Genomic DNA, 19,536 nt, shown 5'->3' with positions numbered 1-19,536 from the left:
TTCTTCCATACAATTGAAACTAAGTGAAAAAGTATATAAATATAACTGTGCAATAGATCATATTCAATAAATCATATATCATAAAGTGGAAATATAAAATAAAATGCAAAGAGCAAACTTTATTTCATCATATGAACATATGAACAAATCCCGCAATATATAACTCTTCAAATTTATAAACCACATGATTACTTAGATTTTATAGTAAAATAAGACCAATCCATCCATCATGATATTGCAGTATAGTCTAGATATAATTATATAAAAATCACGGTTTGTTGATCATGTTTCATAAACCAAAAGTGCCATCTATATATCTAATAAAATCTTTAAAGAGTAACCCATGAGAATTCTTAATTTGAATAGCCAATTATATATATATATATATAGAGAGAGAGAGAGAGAGAGAGACATATGTAGATGGTGGTGAAGGGGGAATGGTGGGGTTTGAACCACAAATAGGGAACACCATAAAGAATGTTTCTAGGCTATCACTTGAACCCCCAAAAATTAATCTAAGAGACTAGACGTAAGGATAATAGGAATTCTAAGAAAGAATCACTCTAACAAAATGTATTTTCAGTGACGAATTTTAGTGAGGAAAATTTTTTCATCACAAAAAAGTACCATATAGTGACGAAATTTATATTTCGTCACTATATATATAAAAAATTAGTAACATTTAGCGACAAAAATTAGATTTCGTCGCTATATGTTGTGTTGAACTAAGGGCGCCAAATGAAAATGTGGGCACCAAACTAAATTCATCTACAGCAATGAATTATTTCGTCGCTAAAAGTTTAATTTTTTTGCGACAAAAAATTTCGTCGCTAAAGGTGTTGCTCAGAACATTATTAGTGACGAAACCCATTTCGTCACTGAATGTGACAAATAGTGATGAAAATAAGTCGTCACTAAAAAGAAAATCATAAGAATCCGTATCATTATCAGTGATGAAACTGAGTTCATCGCTAAAGGTAACCTATAGTGACGAAATACAATTCGTTGCTAAAAGTTTTATATTAATATCACATTCAGCCCACTCTTTTTGTTGTTTCACTTCCCACTCACTCTCTCTTTCCCTCACTCTTTCGGATCCAAACCGTCGCCTCACCTCAACTCGCCAATCGCCGTCGTCACTGCCACCGTTCCAGCTCTTGAATGACAACTCCTATAACATCAGGAATAGCTTTAAGAGCATTCTTATCAGCTCTCTTATTAAAAATGCCATTTTGACACACCAAAAACCTACTTTATCATTTTAGCACATCATTTTACAACATACCATTTATCAGATGTTCTATTCTTCAATTCTATACATTAAAATAATATTCACTACACATTAAAATAATATATTTACTTAAAACCCAGCAATATACAATCACAGAACCCAGTGGCAGTTGCCACCAACCAAGAACCAACAACCACCGCTACAACCATCGCCACAACAACAACCACCGTTACAACCACCGCCACAAACTACAACCACAATCACTGGATCCTCCAACAAATTCCAAATCCAAAAACCACAATAAATGAAAAAAAAAAAAAAAAAACTCAAAATCTTCAACAAAACCCTACCATACCCAGCACAGCCGGCCACCACCATACCCAAGCACAACCCATAATCACAATCACATGGAATCCACAACCGAAGGAAAAAAGAAAAAAAAGAGGGAGATCAGAATAGATCGCTCCACGGTGACGACCTCAGCGGTGAGGCTGAACTCCATGACGGCGGGCTGTGAGAGTGACAGGGAGGCCGAAAAAAAAAAAGACAGAGAGGGAGAGTGACAGGGAAAAAAAAAAGAGAGATAGAGAAGGCGCAGAGAGAAAGTGACAGAAAAGAAAAAAAGGGGAAAAAAAAAGAAAGAAAAAGGGAGGGTGGGGGTTCTGGAGAAAGAAAGAAGAAGAAAAAAAAGGAAGAGAGGTGAAACTGAGAAGATGAAGTGAGGCGGAGAAAGAAAGAAGAAAAAAAGAAAGAGAGAAAGAAAAAACGAATTAAATAAGCCAAATAGTGTTTGGTATTGATGTCTGTACCGTCTCATATTTGAGACGGTACTGTAGATATGTGTCAAATTTTTTGAGATTTGGAACAGCTGATGAGGGTCTGTTTTTGTGTTTGGTGTGCCAAATGTGCCGAATATTTGGCATTTGGCACATTTGAGAGAGGTGATGAGAATGCTCTAATCGGATCCTGAACAAGGCGAAAGGTTGCTACAAAGGTGAAAACGTTATTTACATGCAGAGGAATTCTAAAGAAATAACATGCTCCAAATGTTGCAGAAAAGATCAAAACAGGAGTTGACCAAAAGAGAATGCTATGATATGTTTTCTCTGACTGCACTTTAGATAGCCATTTGTACTCCATCTTCCTTAAATTTTCTATGACTTTCTTGAAATGGGTTTGCCAAGCATACAATTTCAAAACCTTCATGTTTACTAGAGCCTCAGAACTAGCCTTCAGTCTCTCATCTTGTGCCACTGTTAGCTTAGACTAAAACTTATGTTGTAACTTTGCAAGTGGAATATTGCGAAGCACGGTGAGAATTATCACCATCAGTGCTGCAATTGTTGCTAGCACCACTGCACGAAAAAGAATTAGTATTGCAATACATAGCTGGAGGCTTGTTGTCCATGTCTGATGGAACCAAAATGGAAATTCTCCAATTCTAGAAGCATCTACTATAACATAGTCCATTATCTTAGCACCTAAGTGCATTAACCTGGTAGAATTGGATAATCTCAGTTGTTTATTATAATTGGCTGCTAAGAGCATTGACCTCACTTTCAGTCCAACAAGCCTGCTTCAGAAGAACCACTGCCTTTGTGACATGGATTGTATGCACTTTGAAAAGAAAAAGGCTATTGCCAATACATGTCCTTCATACTTGAATTTTCCTTTTCCCTCATAAGCCAATATGAAGGCATTTAGAAGTACTGGACCACTCGACAGTGTGAGAATATATAACAAAGCAAAGCACCCATATAAGAACATTTATTTCCAATGGATTAAAATTATTGACTATAGGATTGATGTTTAGGATGCTAGTTTTGCTCTTTTCTTCTTATTCAATTGCTCCAAGAACTGAAAATAACAATTTTCTACTCGATCTGCCTTACACAACTTGGGTATATGTTCATCCTCAAGATTTTTCTTCCTGCCCATTTTCATCAACGAATTCAACCACCAAAACCACAGTTTACTAAAGAATCCGGCTTTGGCATATGGAGTAACAAGTCCTACTGAATCACTTTCAAGCTTCATCTTTTTGTTTTCTCTTTGCTCTTTAATCTCTCTATTTCATACAAGAATAGAATTATTTGTAAATATGGAATACTTGTCATCTAATTACTGATAGCACTCATTTAATTGAAAGTTTTTTTTTTTTTTTTTAAAGTGAAAGGAATTGTATGGTTGTTATTAGTTTGAAAGAAAAGGAGGCAAAGAAGAAAAAATCAATATGCACATGCCATGTAGCTATGGTAGTGCAGGTGTACTAAGTAATGGAGATGCAGGTGCATGTAAAGTGAACATATAAATATAAAAGATCTGATTATTTCATGAATATGAAAATTAATATAGTTAATTTGGAATGTCACTGGATGCGTTTAACAGGGCTAATCTCATCCGAGTGAAAAACTTTGCATGTTCTTGTTCTTAGATTAGTCTGGAATGCATATATAAATCACATGCAGGGGTAGAGGAACATAGATCTCATCATAATATCTTTCTTTTTCTTTTTCTTTTTTGAGTAAAAGGTTAGAATTGTATTAAAATAAACTCTGTTGTTTACAAGTATGGCCAAACCAAAAGAATGGCATTTGGGGGGGTGCAACTACATCTTAGTCAGACCTCTGATGGACTGAATTACAAAGTTTGTCCAATAATAAGCAGACACAAAAAAACTAGCTCTAACATCATATCTGCTATGTTGCCACGAGGGCTTGGTACTCATTCAACAATCCTACTACACTTTCCATGATCCATTGTGACTGTGACTGAACATGCTTGAAGTAGTAACTGTTTCATGCATTCCAAATTCTCCACGCCATGATTGCCCACCTGTCCAGTTCTGGTGGCTCCAACATTTCCTGCATGTGTTGGAATAGCAGGAAAAAATCCACCACATCGTTGCTGCATTTCTGTACATGCCCTCTGACCAGCGCCCATACATTTCTTGTGAACGGGCACTTCCATAGTATATGAGCAACTGTTTCAAGTTCCTGGTAGCAAAACTTGCACATTGCCTCAGCCTGGACCTTTCTACGGCACAAGTTGTCCCTCGTTGGTAGACAGTTTGAGCATGCCCTCCACAAAAATGTTCGCACCTTAGGAGGTACATTGAGCTTCCAAATTTTGCCCCATGTAACACCGTGTGCCCAAATCGACAAGTGTTCAGCCAAGGCAACCAATTTTAGTCTCAGAGCTACTCTGTATGCAGTCTTCACAGAGAAATTTTTTGCTTTATTTTCAGTCCATACCAGCGTGTCCTGGGAGTCAAGATGGTTGAGGGGAAGAGATAAGATTTGCTTACAAGTTCTTGGGGTGAATGTTGCTACCAATTTACCCCTATCCCATTGCCGTGAACTATGGTTTATCAACTCACACACCTTCATCTCCACATTGGGCTCATGTAAGAATGCTGGTGCATTTGGGAGCCATTTATGAGTGGTGACCCCAATTTTGCTACCATCTCCAATATCTACCACGTGGACCCTTCCCTTACCACCTCTCTTGCAACCAGTAGTGACCTCCACACAACTGACGAATTAGAGCCCAACTCTGCCATCAAGAAGCTACAGTTAGGAAAATACCTCGCCTTGTACACCCTATAGAAGAGTGATTGTTCATTATGAATAAGCCTCCACCCTTGCCCCCATCATTTGTTGTATAGCCTTTCTCACTTCCGGTTTGGTGTTAGTGCTGAAGAATAAAGATGTTTTTTGTTTGTTGATAGATTGACCCGATGCAGCTTCATAAGTCCTCAATAGGTCTAGTAACCTTTGACACTCCTCCAGAGTGGCTCGACAAAATAAGAGGCTATCATCAGCAAACAAAACATGAGAGATACACACCCCATGTTGGCTAGCTTTTAAACCTCTTAAAGTATGGTTCTCTTCAGCTTTTCTTAGCATGGCAGACAAGCCTTCAGCACAAAGCAAGAACAAGTATGGGGAAAGTGGGTCCCCCTGCTTTAGTCCTCTTATTGGTTTAATGAATCCATATGTCTCCCCATTGATTAGGACCGAATATGCTGTTGTAATTGTCTCCATGGCCAATTGGACCCATTTAGGATCAAAACCCAACTTTAGCATTATCTAACGTAGAAAGCCCCACTCCACTCGGTCATATGCCTTACTAATGTCTAGCTTGACTGCCATTTGTCCCATCCTTCCTTTTCTTCGATTCCTCATCCTGTGTAACAACTCATATGCTACAATAGTATTATTAGTTATAAGCCTATTGGGTACAAAAGCACTTTGTGCATCAAAAATCACCATAAGAAGGACAAGTTTCAAGCGGTTAGCTACAACCTTGGACACAATTCTGGATATTACATTGCCCAAACTTATTGGCCTATAATCAGACATGTTTTTCAATTCATTGTTCTTTGGAATTAATACAATGTGTAAAATTCATATTATGCAACATATGGCAAGAATTTAAGATTTAAAGAACTACTATTGTAATATCTTGACCAACTATATGCCAATACTTTTGAAAAAAGAAAGGGGGCATACCATCCAGTCCGGGAGATTTTGAGGGCTGCATCTGAAACAACGCTTGCTTTACTTCCTTAGAGTTGTACCTTTGGAGTAAGGTTGTGTTCATATCTAGGGTGACTACTTGATCCATTGCTTGTAATACCCCACTAAAATCTATCGGGTTGGAGGAGGTGAATAAATCCTTGAAGTAGTTGATGGATGTCTTGGCAATCTGATCATCAAAATGGCACCATACCCCAGTTTGAGATGTGATTCCAGAAATATGGTTTTTTCTACATCGTTGGCTGGCTCTTTGGTGGAAGAACTTTGTGTTTTTGTCGCCTGTTGGTAACCAAATTGATCTTGACCTCTGCTGCCAATAAACTTCATCTTGGTGGAGGAGTGCATTGATCTCATTTTTCAAGGCTTTGATTGTTGGCTGGTTTGCTGGATTATTTTGTAAAGCTAATTCCTCCAAGGCCGACTGCCTCTCTTGGATTTTTGTTTTAAAGTTCCCCACTATGTTGCGACTCCACTCAATCAGGGCTTGCCTACATCTTCTAATCTTCTCAAACAACCTAAACATAGGGCTGCCAACCCCACTCTTGGCATCCCAAGCAACCCGGACCACCGCCTCACATCCTTCATGATATGCCCACTTTTCCTCAAACCTTCCTGGTATTTTTTTCTTCCTGTATGTTTGGTTAGGCATGGATATATTGATAATAATTGGATTGTGATCAGAATAGGAAGATTGGATGTGAATGACCTTTGCATGGGGAAAAAGAGATCTCCATTCTGAATTTGCACATGCTTTATCCAACCATTCTTGAACAAAAGCATCCCTAGGGTGTCCATTATTCCATGTGAAAATATTTCCTTGAAAACCCAAGTCCACCAAGCCACAATGAAGGAGTGCTACCCGAAATTCCATCATTGGTTGTTGTTGTTTTGGTAGGCGTCCCTGCTTCTCTGAAGATTGTAAAATCTCATTGAAGTCGCCACAACATAACCATGGGACCGCAAATCTTGTGTGCAGGTGTTTTAAGAGTTGCCAAGATTCCCTCTTCCTTTGCTCCTCCGGCCATCTGTAAAAACCTGTTAACCTCCATGGTGGGTCTGATCCATTCAATATGAGTGCATCGATGTGATTGGGTGAGTAGGTTTGTATGTGTAAATCCACATCCTCCATCCATAGTAACGCCAAGCCACCTCTTCTCTGTTCACTTGGTATAGCTAACATGCAACAGTAGGGTAAATCAGCCTAGATCCGCCGCATCTCCTCGACTGATTGTTTGGTTTCCATCAAAGAAAATTGACATAGTAAGGATGTCAAATTACATAGTCATGGCTGCTAAACAAAATTGACAGACTCAAACTAGAACTGAGTACTTTCCAACAGTTGGGGTTTATCTCTCATTGTTCTGTCTAGTAATCTGTCTGATGTTTGTTTAATACGTTCTGTTTATCTCAACTACTGGTTTGCAGTTGTACTTTATTATGGTTTGGAATAAATACTATCTTGTCCTAAACATGAAGGAAAGCACAAATTATTTATTTTCTTGTGAATGAGAATTTCAAAGTGATTCCATGTAAAAATATCAAGTTCATGAGTATGACATACCTCAATAAGTTTAAAAACAGGTTCTCTCACGTATAGCTGGTAGTTTATACAAAAAGCTTTGCTGCATGCATGTATTACAATAAAAGAAACCAATTCAGCATTAAGTTCAACTGCTTAGAAACATAAGCAATGCCGCCTTTCGATTAACCATATTTTCATTCATTGATGAGGGAGACGATCTGAATGGTCTCACATTTATTAGAAAATAATAACACTAATGTTATTGACCATGATGGTGATAATGAATTCTGTATGGGATGCATGTGGTGTGGATATGAAAGTTTTGATTTGTGTTCATCGTGGACCACTAAATAAAAACAACGTTTTAAAGAGTGCAAGTGAATCATACAACACAAAAGAAAAGAGGAATCATACCTAAAAGGTTAAACAACTGATTGACCATAAATTGTTAGAGATTCCCAATTCCCAGAAATAGTTTTGTACGGAAATTGATTCAAGTCTATATATTTGTTTGGCTTATTCATTTAATAACATTAGTTTTTGGGTTGGATATTTCTCTAAGCCTCCAACTTGATGTAGAGTCATGGACTCTCACTTAGATTGAATTTTAGTTGGATTTCCACTAAAAAAAGGATTTGCTCTTGAAACACTGGACAGTACTGATCTGCCTGTTGGACTTTCCACTATGAGATATTCTATTCTTTAAAAGAATTTTTTTTTTTTTTTTTTGAGAGAGAGTTTCAACCTATGGCATCTACTTCTAATGATATAGCTCTTTATTATCAGACCAAGACACCAATAAGTTTTTGATGTAGGTGAGAATTTCTTATTCAACCATCAGAAACTTAACCAATTGAGCTAATTAGAACTCACTTTAAGAGAAGTTAGTGTACCATATGGATAAAGAAAAATAAAAATAAAAAACACATAGCAAGTTGTGATTAATAGAGCATAGAGTGAATTTGGATTTGATCTGAATTCTGATTGTGCTTTGACTTTAATTTATTATATATGATATGGCCATAGTGTGGGATTATCAGCAACACCTAATGTGATGGCGATAGAGTGACTGAGTTATTGGCCTCACCTACTAGGTCTTGTAGTAAACTTGTAATATTATTGTTTGGTTAGACTTTAGAGGACCTACTACCTTGTTTGATGTTGTTTTTACACTCTTTAAATTTTCATCAATAAAATTTGTAACCTTTTTTTAATTAAAAAAAAAAAAAAAAAGTTATTAGGGGTAAAACTATCAAAAGAAATATATAAAACTATATTCTTCTACCAGTTGAGATTCTCTGCATCTCCTTGAATGGAATATATAATGTGGAGAAATAAATCTATGACAATAAGTATCATGACAAAAGTCTATATTTTTTCCTTGGAAAATCTTTTCTTAGAAACAGCAAATTACGGAATTTATTAACAAGACGTCAAGACGTGTCATAGACTGTCTTACCTCTAATCTAATACATTTGAGTGACCCCATTGTTTTTTTTTTTTTTAATAATTAATTTGCTGAATATTTGTGTTCATTTATCTTTTCTTCCCTCCCTCTTTCGGAGTAATCAAATCAAAGTTCCTGATGCTTTTTTTTTTCTTTTCCTTGAATAAAGTTTTTGATGCCTTAAAATCAACTGACATTGACATTTTTTTTTTTTTCCTTTACTGTGAGAATATCTAAATTCCAATTTTCCTCTCCCATTATTATAGCTATCAAATTATTGAAATAACAAAAAAAAAAAAAATCCTTCCTATTTGGGCCAGATCCACTTGATGGTTTATTTAAAATAACACGAATAGAAAAAAAGGATCCACTATTCATGGCTTTGCACAGCCATACGAATAAAGTTCACAAATAGCTACCGATGAACAAAAATCTTCAGTCCTGTTAAGAGTGTTTCCTTTAATATTCCATCAGTGTAGTATGTCATGTGTCTAATTTTTATTTATCAAATTTTTTTTTTTTTTGGGGTGGGGGGTTGGGTTATGGTAATCAATTATAAGAGGCTTAATCAACTTGATTAATATCTTGTGAGTTTCAGTTAATTCAACTGGTAAAGTTTTTGATGGTTAAATAAGAAATCTGGGGTTTAATCTCCACTTACACCCAAAAACTGATTGGTTTCTTAGTTGAAACTCTATCAAAAAAAAAAAAAACTTGATTACTATAGATTATAAAATGGAGCACTTAGGATTTATTCACCACCATTCAAAAATGGCAAAAGGTTTTACCAAATTCACATTTGTAATATGGAGGATCTTTCCTTTTGCAAAAACTCACAAATTGCATTTCAATCGTGCATTTGAAGCTAATAAAAAGAAGTTGGAGCTAGTTGCAAAAGTAAAACCCCTTCCACCCTATTACTTTAACAGCCTTTACTCTATCGAAAGTCCACTTTTTTATTTTTCTTTTTTCAGTCCACTTCTGATATGCCATATCATCTCCGACCGAATATATTTTTATATATGTAGTGTAGCATCTCATCTCCAACAAAATAAATTTTGTATAAATAGCATCTCATCATGTCAAGAATATGAGTGGTGCATAATAATTGAATTTTGTATATCAATATCAGATGCTTCCATATAATGTGTGTGTATGTGTGTGTACATACACTAGACATACAGTTGACACACAACGTCAAGGAAAGTGAAACATTATCCATCTGTTCATTGTGAAGTCAAAAGTGGCTTCCCTTCACCCCTATACTATATACATTGTGAAGATCAAGAAAAGGATTAGGCTCTAAAACTAGGTCTTAGGAAAATAAGATTAGGAAATTAAAAAAATTAGATATATCAATATGATGGAAGGCATCCACAGAAATGTAAAGGATTTGGGTGCTCAATCAAATAGGGAATATTCTATAGCTAAGGATTAAAGTAATGTGTGACTTACCATCACTAATAGCAAGAACCATTGTGCAATCCATCACTGTAGGTATCCTGTGAGCCACAGTGATCACAGTACATTCTGCAAATTCAGTCCGAATAGTTTTCTGCAGAATCATATCAGTTGCATTATCAATTGATGCAGTTGCTTCATCGAGCACCAATATCTGACTTCTCCTCAAAAGTGCACGCCCTAGGCAAAATAATTGCCGCTGCCCCATGCTCCAATTAGATCTATCTTCCACAACTGAGTAGCAGGTTCACAGTTGTTAATGGTGATCACATTCAAAAAATTAGCACATGCCACATATTAAAGTATTGAAACTAACCTAAAGAGTCTAGGCCCTCTTCTTTCTTCTGAACAGTCTCTTGTAGTTGACACTTTCCAAGTACCTTCAAAATGCACATTGATATATCAGTCTGCATTTGCTACCCAAGCAAAAATGTACGACCTGAAAAGACTAATTACTACTTTATACCATAATTTTTTAACAAGCACTAGATCCAGTAATAATATCCAGTATAAAGCAACCATAGGCAGAACAGATTGAAGTATCACCTCCCATATTTCCTGGTCAGAATGCTGGCATAAGGGATCCAAATTATATCTGACAGTCCCATTAAAAAGAGTAGGATCTTGAGGTATTATTCCAAAACGTGACCTCAAATCATGTAGTCCAATTGTAGAGATGTCAATGCCATCAACTATAATCTTCCCTCCAGCTGGCTCTACCAGACGGAACAGAGCACTAATGAGAGTAGTCTTCCCACTGCCAGTTCGGCCAACATTACCAATCTTGTGCCCTCCTTCAAAAGTGCAACTTATTCCACAAAGAATAAGAGGTGCGTTGGACCTATATCTGACCTGGTTTCATACAAATTTTCTTGGTATGTACATTAACTTTCCTTTGATTTAACAATAAAAGAATCAACATTTACCTGCAACTCTTGAATCTCCACTTTACCAACAGCTGGCCAATTAGTTGTGGGGCGGTTCCCTTCTATCACTTGAGGGGCTTCACTCGGAATATGCATGTATTGATTTAACCTTTCAACAGAAATTATTTCATTTGCTTTTGTGCAATGCTTTTGAATTGAATTGACAAGCTTAATATTCAAGGAAAGACCATAAGAAAGTGTCATCCCAATAAATCCTGTGAAAATATCATATAGGAGAGTCAGTAGTTCAATTTCATTCTATGAATTTTATTTCCAAAATTTCTTCCTATAAAATAAAACGCATACATAGGAATCTAGTACCAGTATAACAAATGGCTGCATTGATCATTCTTCCAAGGATAACAAATATATACTCACCAGAGCTGAAAGTCCTGGGTGGAAGCAAAACCATGCAAAGTGCTGCAAAGGCAACTACTGCTGCACTTACTATTTATATCCATTGAATCAACCACTCGTTTGCTGAAAAACTGTGAAAAAAGGGACTAGCATTTGTGTCAATAAGGTCAAAATTCTTTGCAGAGACTGGTTTGCCTTATCAAAAGCCCTTATTGTCATGGCTCCTGCTGCAGATTCAGCAAGGTGATTTGCTACTAAGGACTTGGTCGTTCCATTCATCCGCATCAATTCTTTTGCAGAGGTAAAGTAATATCTCTAGCAAAAAGAAATGCCACTTTATGTCAAATTTACTTATCAAAACAGTAGAAAAATAAATACAATCGATCCAATCAGATAAACATGATCAAAGAAAGGAAGGATAATTGCTAATTAAGTACTTATCCACTATATTAGCATCATGCAGCCAAGGGTAATGGCTACAGATTGTTATAGCATATTAAAGAGAACCACTTCCAAAAAATTATTCATGAAAGGACCTTAAATATTACCTGCAAGCTAATTGCAAGATAAACCATTGGTATAGAGACAAACAGGACCTGCCAGGTGACAACAGTACTACAAAATTAGCACAAGCGTTAGTGGCAGCTGTAAGAGAACAGATAAGGCAGAATGCGACATCAAGATCTATGATACTCAGATCATAAGAGACCTGCACATAATGATGGGACACATGCAGAAACATTAGTTTTAAAAATCAAAATATAGGGACATGAACCTTTCATGTTCAAGATGCTTACCCGACTAAGTATTCTTCCCTGGGGTGTGGAGTCGTAGAAAGACATAGGTGCATGAAAAAGGGAGTCTAATAGCTGTGAAAACAAGGATTTTGAAGATTTCATACCCAAAGCAACAGTAGAAAGATATCTACTTATATAAATCAGTATTGAGGCTAATCCAATCAAGATATAAACCAAGACCAATCTAATTGTGCTGACATGTGGATTATCAACTTTAGCAGCCATCCAAGAGGTTTGTGATATCTGAGCAGCCACAAATAAAATTTGAGAGAGACAGGCAATGAAAAAGTACAAGAACCCTTTGTTCTGATCCAGGTATTGCAGGTAAGGTTTGAAGCTTGTATCTCCTATTTCTCTCTCTTCTTGCTTAATCAATTGATCACCTTTGTATGCTTTCAATTCCTTAGCTACATAAGTGTTCCTAATCCCTGTAGCTGATGCTCCTTGTCTATGAGTAGACCTAACAACTGTAAGCCTTTTGGAACCTGCCGTCTCTTTGTGCACATTAACAAGGTCTTGAAATTCTGTGCTTGAAGCCAACAACTGATGATAAGGAGCCTCTTGTAGGATTTCCCCATCTGACATCAACTGTCCATAAAACCAAACTCACATCTAATCATCATGTGGAACTAATCAAATCTATCTAAGGAATATTTCAATAACAAATTATATAAAAAGTAAAGTAAGGACACTATGTTGTGCAGGTTAAGTGACACTTTCAGTGCATAGTTCATGGCATTACTAGAGAATGAAAAAAGAAGAAAACAATGGCGGTTTTGTGATATCTCCAAAATAGTTTGTGTGTTTCTAATAGGGAAAAAAAAAACCTATTCCTGTCATTAACCTCACCAAGTGCTGTGTACTTCAGTCTATTATTAACTTCAGTTTACTAACCAAAACAGAATTGAAAGCAGGCAGGAAGTCAACATGATGGCTCACAAGTAAAACAGTCTTTGTTGAAAGCGCTTCCATAACGAACTCCTGTCACAGTTTAAGTAAGCTTGCACTTGAAGTTAGAATTTGAACACAAATAGATAGTAAAAAAATTACAAAGATGTTGAAGGTGCTGGGAAATACAATTACATTAAATATGCTTGTAGCAGTCTGTGCATCCAAAGCACTGAATGGATCATCTAAGAGATATATGTCAGAATCCTGATAGAGAGCACGGGCAATTTGAACACGTTGCTTCTGACCTCCACTCAAATTAATGCCTCTCTCCCCTATTACAGTGAGATCACTAAAGGGAAGCAACTCAAGGTCCTTAATCAACGAACACCTTTCTAGTGTTTCTCTGTATCTTTCACTATCCATGGCAGACCCAAAAAGTATATTCTCCTGTATTGTCCCACTTTGTATCCATGCTGTTTGAGAAACATAGGAAATCTTCCCATGGACTTTGATCTGTAATTTTGATAAATGGAATTAGATTACTAAGTTAGAATACTTGAACTTTTTTCAATTTTAGATGGGCATTACAATCATGCCATATGGACATATTCCTGGAAATTGGAAGTGTTGGAATGAATATGATATGAGCCTGTTCTAACAAAAGTTGTGTTGGTTAAAAGTTATCACAGGAACAATAAACCTGTTGGATGTGCTAAAAAGGTTGATATCTTGAAGGCCTATGATTCCTATGAATGGGATTTTGTATTGGCTGCCATGCTAAGTTTTTTTATTTTTTGGACCAAAGTTTGCCTTACTACTACTTTTTTAAGAAACGGTTGTCTTACTACCCTAAATACTCTATTGCAGTCAATAGAGCATTGATGGGTCATTTTGAAGGGAAAGAATGGGTTAATACAAGAAGATATGACTCTTTGTAATGGCAATTCGAGTTTTTACAAGGAAGTGGGTTTTGGTAGATGATTTGTGTATCATCTAGGTGTGCTAAAATTTTGCTCACTCATTGGTGTTGATGTTGATTCCAAATCTGAGCTTCTTGGAATTTTAAAGTTTAAGGAAGATGAGCTTCCCATTAGGTACCTAGATCTCCATACTCCCTCAATTGCTGTCGGATCTGCTCCTTGTGGTCATGGCACCACACCCGCAAAACCAACCAAATCTGATCACTTATCAGATGACTCTAGCTGGTCGAACTCTAGCATTCCAGGTAAGCAATGGGCAAACTCTTTCTGAAATTGATCTCATCATGTCCTCGGCGGGTGGTAAAGAAACCCACTAGAACCACCCTAAAACCCCAATAAATATGTGCCTTCATTTGTGAATTTGTGTGTGAAAGTGCATCCAACGCAGAAATAGACGTTATAATCTAATTTTGGAGGGTTTTTGAAAACTGCTTCACACCGAGCTTAGATCCGGATGACACGAATCAACCTTTTAAGTATTCTACAGCTAAGATAAATTATTTTAATTTCCTGTTATTATTATTGATTATTCAAATTAAACTTTGTTTATTGGCATTAAGAATTTGTGCCGCTAAATTATTTTCCAACACTATAGACAGAGAATTGTTTATGATATAGGTAGCTCTAGTTCAGCCAAGTTATCCAATCATATTCTCAATGGGTAATGCCAGTGGAACTAGCCTCAGCTAGGTGAGGTCTGATGATTTAGTCCAAATACAAAGTAAGTTGTGGGCATTCAGTTGGGTGATATTGATAAGGCTGACTTGTTTGCTTTTGAAAATAAAAAAGGATAATTGCAAAGGTGCCTGGAAGGCCATATGTGGTAAGAAGCTTTGTATTTTTGAAAATTTTCACATTCATAAAAAGAAGTTTTTGTTAGGATTTTTAATTTAGGCTGATTCTAAGACAAAATTTAGTGTATTTTTGGATTTCAATTGTATTTTAACATTGGGTAATGAAGTCTACACCTCTCTCGCAAACTCACACCTCTCATTTACATATTCTTTAATGCATTTGCATCATAAATCATGCAGCTTAGATTCTAGGGTTCAAACATTGGGGTTTTTGTCAAGTTTTTTTAGATTAAGTCAATTATATGAAATTTCTATTTCAAATGCTTGAATTTCATGGGGTTTATTCCCCTTTGGTGCCTTTGAGGCAATAGGTGTGGGTTTTTGGCTAAATTTATGGGTGACTCATTCCATGGTTGTGTTCATAATGCACGCCATGTGTTCAACAAAATGCTCACATGAGATTTTTGTCATGAAATCATTGTCCTAGTGACATGATTGACTTTTTTTACCTTGTCATTGGCCTAGATGCATCTTAGATGTCATGCATTCACATTCCTTGAAACTAGATTGCATCAATTTAGGAAGCCTTATGCACAAACTCATTCTATTTGAGCTTGATATTGATCCTTTTGCCTTCAACTCTAATTTCTTTAAGGATCATGGCCCCTAAAAGATCTTAGACTAGTGCATCCTCTTCTCACTTTGACGAGAATAGATTTAAAAAGCCAATGCCTCCAATGCATTTCATGAGTGACATCATCATAGACGAATGCACACCAAGTGTGACCTCCCTACCCTATCCAATACTTGTGTGCCCAAAATTTTAGTCTAGAGGGTGGGAAAGCCTTACTAAAGAGTTCATAGAGTTTGCTCCTATCTTTATCTCTGAGTCTTTTTCTAATTTTCATCATATCACAGGGGAGGACATGTTCCATACAGTTGTTTGAGGTATTTGGTCTAAGGTCAATCCTAATCTCATTTCTAGTTTCATACATATTCCCTATGTTAAGGACCCTTTTCCAAGTCTTATGAAGACCATGAGCACCCTAATCTCGACGAGGCTCGTACACATCTTTGTTGATATAATACCACCTGGATTGGCAAGGTTGTCCAAACTGATGATTTTCTTCCCGAGTACCGCCTACTAGGTTGAGTCTTATGTTCCAATTTGTATCCCATTCCCCACACATCTTATTTTCATCCTTGTCATCTTCGGATGATGTACGATCTTCTCACTAATGCTCCTATTCACATCAATCTTCATATTTTTAGGGTTTTATTGAGATTGCTAAGTGTACCAATGCTAGGTTTGTTTACAAAATATCTCACCTTATATGATAATTGTATGTAAAATGCATTATGTTTCCTTCAAAAAATAAAAATAAAAACTTACAAATAACAAATATAGATAGCTTAATTAAGAAAATATAATATATTGTATTAACTATACATTGTTAGAAAATAATCATATCATTTAAGAAGAGTTTGGGACTAACACTTATAAGTATTATATCTACTATTTCATTTTTGACTTAACCAAAAAAAAAAAATTTGTCAACGCGGGTCAACGACTAGTTATGATAGAAAAAATTTCTGACTTGTTTCAAGAGGTGGTTATGTGCCAAACTCTAGCCCAAAGCCTACTTCTATTTAAACCCTACATCAACCCTAATCAAAAGAGAAGAGAGGCGGACACCGGATCCAAAAGAAAAACATTGTTAACTTGTTTTTTCTTCCAATCCTCTCCAAATTGACAAAAACCATTGAGAGTAGATTCAGCCACCCAAAAACACTAGATCATTGATCATTAGTCAGAGTGGCTATACTGAAACCACATAGACTAGATCAAATCTTCAAGTGGCCTTGAAGTAACCGAGAATTCAGTTTGTTAGTTAAAGTTTCAACTCTTGCGGTGGCAAATCACTATATATAAAGACAAAGGCTTCAGGAGTAGTTCCAACAAGAGTTTGGGTCTCCGATACAAGTCAGGTTAAATGTACTGGAGGTCTCATAAATCTTGATTGTATCCAACTTTTTCATAGGGGATTTGATGAGACTAGACTAGGCCCCGAAGTGTTTTTTCCTGTTGGGTTTTCACTTTTGAACAATTCCTTATCTCTCTTGTGGCTATAGTTATTATTTGTCCGTGCTACTGTTGAATATTGATTAATTAACTACCCAACTAATAAGTGAATAAATTGGTTAAAATTGGGCAGTTAAGCCATGCTAGGGGTCTAAACATAACTCATAGTTTGTATTTTTGAACTTTAAAAGAAAGTAAAAGAGCTGTAGTAACGTACAGTTCCCTGAATCTTTGGAACTTCTCCAAGGATTGCTGCTAGAAGTGGTTGACTTGCCTGAGCCAACTTCTCCACATCTAGCCACCTTTTTACAAGGTCTGACCTCCAAATTTATGTTTCTCAGAGTGGGCTCCAATGAATTCTCCAACTTCCCATAGAAAATTTGGCTGATGTTAATAAACTAGACTAGGCCCCGAAGTGTTTTTTCCTGTTGGGTTTTCACTTTTGAACAATTCCTTATCTCTCTTGTGGCTATAGTTATTATTTGTCCGTGCTACTGTTGAATATTGATTAATTAACTACCCAACTAATAAGTGAATAAATTGGTTAAAATTGGGCAGTTAAGCCATGCTAGGGGTCTAAACATAACTCATAGTTTGTATTTTTGAACTTTAAAAGAAAGTAAAAGAGCTGTAGTAACGTACAGTTCCCTGAATCTTTGGAACTTCTCCAAGGATTGCTGCTAGAATGGTTGACTTGCCTGAGCCAACTTCTCCACATATAGCCACCTTTTTACCAGGTCTGACCTCCAAATTTATGTTTCTCAGAGTGGGCTCCAATGAATTCTCTTCCCATGAAAATTTGGCTGAGTTAATAAAAATGGTGTGATTCATGCTCTCCATGTTGCAATTCTGCGGGACGTGTGTACTTTGCAGCTCTGGTGCCTCAAGGAATTTTACTATACGTGCAAATGCAACCTTCGCTTGAATGGTCACCCCAATAACATCAGGAATATCAGTAATCGGATCCTGAAGAAGGCGAAAAGTTGCAATGAAGGTAAAAACATTATTTGCATGTAGTGGAACTCCGAGGAAATAACATGCCCCAAAGGTAGCAGATGAGACCAAAAAAGGACTTAACCAAGAGAGAATGTTATGAAATGCTTTGTCTAACTGCACTGCAGATAACCATTTGTACTCCACTTTCCTAAAATTTTCTATGACATTCTTGAAATGGGTTTCCCAAGCATACAACTTCAAAATCTTCATGTTCACTAGAGCCTCAGAACAAGCCCTCAGTCTTTCATCCTGCACCACCGTTAGCTTAGACTGAAATTTATGCTGTAACTTTCCAAGTGGAATATTGCAAATCACAGTGAGAATGATCACCACCAGTGCTGCAATTGTTGCTAGCCCCACTGCACGGAAAAGAATTAGTATTGCAATACATAGTTGAAGGCTTGTTGTCCAAGTCTCATGGAACCAAAATGGAAATTCTCCAATTCTATAAGCATCTACTGTAACATAGTTCACTATCTCAGCACCTGAGTGCACCAACCTGGCAGAATCGGATAATCTCAGTTGCTTATTATAAATGGCTGCCAAGAGCAATGACCTCACTTTCAGTCCAACAAGCCTGCTTCGAAAGAACCACTGCCTTTGTGACATGGATTGTATGCACTTTGAGAAGAAAAATGATATTGCCAATAAGTGTCCTTCGTACTTGAATTTTGCTTTTCCCTCAAAGGCCAATATGAAGGCATTTAGAAGTAGAGGACCACTAGACAGTGTGAGAATATATAACAAAGCAAAGCACCCAGATAAGAACATTTCTTTCCAATGGATTAAAATTATTGCCTGTAGGATTGATGTCTGGGATGATGGTTCTGCTCTTTTCTGCTTATTCAGTTGCTCCAAGAATAGAAAATGACAATTTTCTGCTCGATCTGCCTCACGTAACTTAGGTATATCTTCATCCTCAAGAGTTTTCTGCCTGCCCCTTTTCATCAACGGATTCAGCCACCAAAATGACATTCTACTGACAAATCCAGCTTTGGCAAATGGAGTAACAAGTACTATTGAATCACTTTTGAGCTTCATCCTTCTGTTTTCTCTTTGCTCTTCAAACTCTCTATTGCATGCATACTGATTCCTTGTTCCAATTGGACTTAAATTTAATTGGGTTGACCTTCTTTAACTTCATCATAGCCTTTGTAAAAGTAAAGTCCATTGGCTTTCTTCTTTGCACAAATCTACTTATTTAATTTTATTATCCTACAAAAGACAAATTCATGCATTAAAATGCAATTAAGCACAAAATTAATTATTCAGCATTATTCCAAAACCAACTATAAAATGCATGAATTAACTCATAATAAGGATAATAATGCTTTCTAATAATGATATAAATATGCAAAATTAAACTATTATCACATACAAGAATGGAATTATATGTACTTACAGAAAACTTGCCATCCAATTACTTATAGGACTCAATTAAAAATTAAAAATGAAATAAAGTGAACCAAATTGTATAATTGATATTGTTTAGAAAGAAAATGAGTAAAAA

At 36.4% G+C, this 19,536-nt stretch overlaps 1 pseudogene; it reads right to left on the bottom strand.

Annotated features, from left to right (window-relative positions):
- Positions 1-9,962: 9,962 nt before the first annotated feature.
- Positions 9,963-19,031, bottom strand: LOC115959803 (annotated as a pseudogene).
- Between the last annotated feature and the right edge of the window lie 505 nt (positions 19,032-19,536).

Source organism: Quercus lobata, chromosome 9 (genome assembly GCF_001633185.2).
Source record: "Quercus lobata isolate SW786 chromosome 9, ValleyOak3.0 Primary Assembly, whole genome shotgun sequence".
Classification (NCBI taxonomy): Eukaryota; Viridiplantae; Streptophyta; class Magnoliopsida; order Fagales; family Fagaceae; genus Quercus; species Quercus lobata.
The sequence above is the reverse complement of the archived record's forward strand: the minus strand, read 5'-3'. Positions and strand labels throughout refer to the sequence as shown.